Source organism: Centroberyx affinis, unplaced genomic scaffold (genome assembly GCF_046629955.1).
Source record: "Centroberyx affinis isolate AG114_WGS23_722 - 3 ecotype Tasmania unplaced genomic scaffold, CSIRO-AGI_Caff_v1 ptg000441l_1, whole genome shotgun sequence".
NCBI lineage: Eukaryota > Metazoa > Chordata > Actinopteri > Beryciformes > Berycidae > Centroberyx > Centroberyx affinis.
In genome coordinates, this window is record NW_027279104.1 from 210,001 (window position 1) to 215,000 (window position 5,000).

Sequence of the window (5,000 nt, forward strand, 5' to 3'; positions counted from 1 at the left end):
CCCGGAGCCTGCCGCCTTCACCCGGGGCCCAGGGGCCAGGGAGAGGCAGCCCGGAGCCTGGAGGATAGCCGGCTAGGCTCAGGGGCCTCTCCCCGGCGGTGGGGGCCGAAGCAGGGGCTGGAAACGGGGGTGGGAGTGAGCCCGGAGCCTGCGGCCTTCTCCCGGGGCCCAGGGGCCTGGGAGAGGCAGCCCGGAGCCTGGAGGATAGCCGGCTAGGCTCAGGGGCCTCTCCCCGGCGGTGGAGGCCGAAGCAGGGGCTGGAAACGGGGGTGGGAGTGAGCCCGGAGCCTGCCGCCTTCACCGGGGGGCCAGGGGCCTGGGAGAGGCAGCCCGGAGCCTGGAGGATAGCCGGCTGGGCTTAGGGGCCTCTCCCCGGCGGTGGAGGCCGAAGCAGGGGCTTGAAACGGGGGTGGGAGTGAGCCCGGAGCCTGCCGCCTTCACCGGGGGGCCAGGGGCCTTGGAGAGGCAGCCCGGAGCCTGGGGGATAGCCGGCTAGGCTCAGGGGCCTCTCCCCGGCGGTGGAGGCCGAAGCAGGGGCTGGAAACGGGGGTGGGAGTGAGCCCGGAGCCTGCCGCCTTCACCGGGGGGCCAGGGGCCTGGGAGAGGCAGCCCGGAGCCTGGAGGATAGCCGGCTGGGCTCAGGGGCCTCTCCCCGGCGGTGGAGGCCGAAGCAGGGGCTGGAAACGGGGGTGGGAGTGAGCCCGGAGCCTGCCGCCTTCACCGGGGGGCCAGGGGCCTTGGAGAGGCAGCCCGGAGCCTGGGGGATAGCCGGCTGGGCTCAGGGGCCTCTCCCCGGCGGTGGAGGCCGAAGCAGGGGCTGGAAACGGGGGTGGGAGTGAGCCCGGAGCCTGCCGCCTTCACCGGGGGGCCAGGGGCCTTGGAGAGGCAGCCCGGAGCCTGGGGGATAGCCGGCTGGGCTCAGGGGCCTCTCCCCGGCGGTGGAGGCCGAAGCAGGGGCTGGAAACGGGGGTGGGAGTGAGCCCGGAGCCTGCCGCCTTCACCCGGGGGCCAGGGGCCTTGGAAAGGCAGCCCGGAGCCTGGGGGATAGCCGGCTGGGCTCAGGGGCCTCTCCCCGGCGGTGGAGGCCGAAGCAGGGGCTGGAAACGGGGGTGGGAGTGAGCCCGGAGCCTGCGGCCTTCTCCCGGGGCCCAGGGGCCTGGGAGAGGCAGCCCGGAGCCTGGAGGATAGCCGGCTAGGCTCAGGGGCCTCTCCCCGGCGGCGGAGGCCGAAGCAGGGGCTGGAAACGGGGGTGGGAGTGAGCCCGGAGCCTGCGTCCTTCACCCGGGGGCCAGGGGCCTCGGAGAGGCAGCCCGGAGCCTGGAGGATAGCCGGCTAGGCTCAGGGGCCTCTCCCCGGCGGTGGGGGCCGAAGCAGGGGCTGGAAACGGGGGTGGGAGTGAGCCCGGAGCCTGCCGCCTTCTCCCGGGGCCCAGGGGCCTCGGAGAGGCAGCCCGGAGCCTGGAGGATAGCCGGCTAGGCTCAGGGGCCTCTCCCCGGCGGTGGGGGCCGAAGCAGGGGCTGGAAACGGGGGTGGGAGTGAGCCCGGAGCCTGCGGCCTTCTCCCGGGGCCCAGGGGCCAGGGAGAGGCAGCCCGGAGCCTGGAGGATAGCCGGCTAGGCTCAGGGGCCTCTCCCCGGCGGTGGGGGCCGAAGCAGGGGCTGGAAACGGGGGTGGGAGTGAGCCCGGAGCCTGCCGCCTTCTCCCGGGGCCCAGGGGCCTCGGAGAGGCAGCCCGGAGCCTGGAGGATAGCCGGCTAGGCTCAGGGGCCTCTCCCCGGCGGTGGGGGCCGAAGCAGGGGCTGGAAACGGGGGTGGGAGTGAGCCCGGAGCCTGCCGCCTTCACCGGGGGGCCAGGGGCCTGGGAAAGGCAGCCCGGAGCCTGGAGGATAGCCGGCTAGGCTTAGGGGCCTCTCCCCGGCGGTGGGGGCCGAAGCAGGGGCTGGAAACTGGGGTGGGAGTGAGCCCGGAGCCTGCGGCCTTCACCCGGGGGCCAGGGGCCTTGGAAAGGCAGCCCGGAGCCTGGAGGATAGCCGGCTAAGCTCAGGGGCCTCTCCCTGGTCTTGGGTGTTCGACTGCCAGAGCCTAAGTCCCCAAGACCAGAGAGGGGGAGAAGCGCAGGCAGTGCCCCCGCTTCTCCCCCTCTCTGGTGTTTGGGTTTGGGTGTTCGACTGCCAGAGCCTATGTCCCCAGGACCAGAGAGGGGGAATAGCGCAGGCAGTGCCCCCGCTTCTCCCCCTCTCTGGTGTTTGGGTTTGGGTGTTCGACTGCCAGAGCCTATGTCCCCAGGACCAGAGAGGGGGAATAGCGCAGGCAGTGCCCCCGCTTCTCCCCCTCTCTGGTGTTTGGGTTTGGGTGTTCGACTGCCAGAGCCTATGTCCCCAGGACCAGAGAGGGGGAATAGCGCAGGCAGTGCCCCCGCTTCTCCCCCTCTCTGGTGTTTGGGTTTGGGTGTTCGACTGCCAGAGCCTATGTCCCCAGGACCAGAGAGGGGGAATAGCGCAGGCAGTGCCCGCGCTTCTCAGCCTCTCTGGTGTTTGGGGAGGCGACACGGTAACGGGTGGTTTTGCAGACAGGTCCCTGCCCGATTTCAGAAACACGGTTTTTGAAAACATGTACCTCCAGACATTGTTCAGACATAAGATAGCCGGAAAAGAGCTGCCGTTTCCGGGGAACACGTTTGGCCAAAGCCCGGGCCTCCCGGGGAGCGGAGGCCGGGGTCGAGCGGATTGTATCCGGCCGGAGGGCTTCCCCGTCGGCCTCTTTTTCGGCGATATCCCGGTGTTTTCTTATGGAGCTTTTTTTTGTTTTCATTTTTTATTTTTCGGCCGACTTGCCACGGCCGAAGTTTCCCGTCGGTCCCCCCGGTTCCATCGGCGCGCAGGGCCCGTTCCAGGGGGCCCGAGGCCTTCCCCGTCGGCCTCGTTCCCGGCGATTTCCCGGTGTTTTCTTATGGAGCTTTTTTTTTATTTTTCGTTTTTTATTTTTCGGCCGTGTTTCCGTGTTTAACACGGCCGAAGTTTCCAGTGGTCCCCCCCGGTTCCATCGGCGCGCAGGGCGCCTTCCAGCGGGCCGTAGTGCTCCCCCGTCGGCCTCGTTTTCGGAGATTTCCCGGTTTTTTCCGATGGAGGTTTTTCGGAGTTAATTTTTCGGCCGAGTTACCGCAGCCGAAGTTTCCAGCGCCTCCCTCCGGTTCCATCGGCTCGAAGGGCCCGTTCCAGGGGCCCGGAGAGCTTCCCTGACGGCCTCGTTTTCGGCGACCTTTCGGTGTTTTTGTAAACCGAGGTTTTTCTTCCTTTTCTCCGTCGTTTTCGGACTAGCTACTACGGCCGAAGTTTCCAGCGGATCCCCCCGGTTCAATCGGCCTGTAAGTCACTCTCCGGGAGGCCGAGTGGTTCCCAGGAGACCCCGTGGAGACCGTGGCTGGGACAGGGTGTGTCAAGGCGGCCAATGGTGGCGTGTCGGCCGGGGTAAACGCGCCGAAAGGTCCGGGGGGGACCCAGGAGAGCGAGGGGCATCGGCCCTGGCTTCTCAGCCTCTGTGGTGTTTGAGTTTCCCCCAGACCAAAACAGCAAAGTCAGTCCCGGAGAACCAGTGGCACATGGAAATTTCGCTCCAGAGCCAAAGTCCCCATGACCAGAGAGGGGGAGAAAGGCAGGCACTGCCAGCGCTTCTCCCCCTCTCTGGTCTTGGGGACTTAGGCTCTGGAGAGAAATTTCTCTGTGCCCCTGGTACTCCGGCCCAATACCAGAGAGGCTGAGGAGCGCGGGCACTGCCTGCGCTTCTCCCCCTCTCTGGTGTTTGAGTTTTCAGCTGCCAGAGACTAAGTCCCCAAGACCAGAGAGGGGGAACAGCGCAGGCAGTGCCCGCGCTTCTCCCCCTCTCTGGTGTTTGGGTGTTCAACTGCCAGAGACTAAGTCCCCAATACCAGAGAGGCTGGGAAGCGCTGGCAGTGCCTGCGCTGTTCCCCCTCTCTGGTCCTGGGGACTTAGGCTCTGGCAGCTGAAAACTCAAACACCAGAGAGGCTGGGAAGCGCTGGCAGTGCCTGCGCTTCTCCCCCTCTCTGGTCCTGGGGACTTAGGCTCTGGCTGCTGAAAACTCAAACACCAGAGAGGCTGGGAAGCGCTGGCAGTGCCGGCGCTTCTCCCCCTCTCTGGTCCTGGGGACTTAGGCTCTGGCAGTTGAAAACTCAAACACCAGAGAGGCTGGGAAGCGCTGGCAGTGCCTGCGCTTCTCCCCCTCTCTGGTCCTGGGGACTTAGGCTCTGGCTGATGAAAACTCAAACACCAGAGAGGCTGGGAAGCGCTGGCAGTGCCTGCGCTTCTCCCCCTCTCTGGTCCTGGGGACTTAGGCTCTGGCAGCTGAAAACTCAAACACCAGAGAGGCTGGGAAGCGCTGGCAGTGCCTGCCCTTCTCCCCCTCTCTGGTCCTGGGGACTTAGGCTCTGGCAGCTGAAAACTCAAACACCAGAGAGGCTGGGAAGCGCTGGCAGTGCCTGCGCTGTTCCCCCTCTCTGGTCCTGGGGACTTAGTCTCTGGCAGCTGAAAACTCAAACACCAGAGAGGCTGGGAAGCGCTGGCAGTGCCTGCGCTTCTCCCCCTCTCTGGTCCTGGGGACTTAGGCTCTGGCAGTTGAAAACTCAAACACCAGAGAGGCTGGGAAGCGCTGGCAGTGCCTGCCCTTCTCCCCCTCTCTGGTCCTGGGGACTTAGGCTCTGGCAGCTGAAAACTCAAACACCAGAGAGGCTGGGAAGCGCTGGCAGTGCCTGCGCTGTTCCCCCTCTCTGGTCTTGGGGACTTAGTCTCTGGCAGCTGAAAACTCAAACACCAGAGAGGGGGAACAGCGCAGGCAGTGCCCCCGCTTCTCAGCCTCTCTGGTCTTGGGGACTTAGTCTCTGGCAGCTGAAAACTCAAACACCAGAGAGGGGGAACAGCGCAGGCAGTGCCCGCGCTTCTCAGCCTCTCTGGTCTTGGGGACTTAGTCTCTGGCAGCTGAAAACTCAAA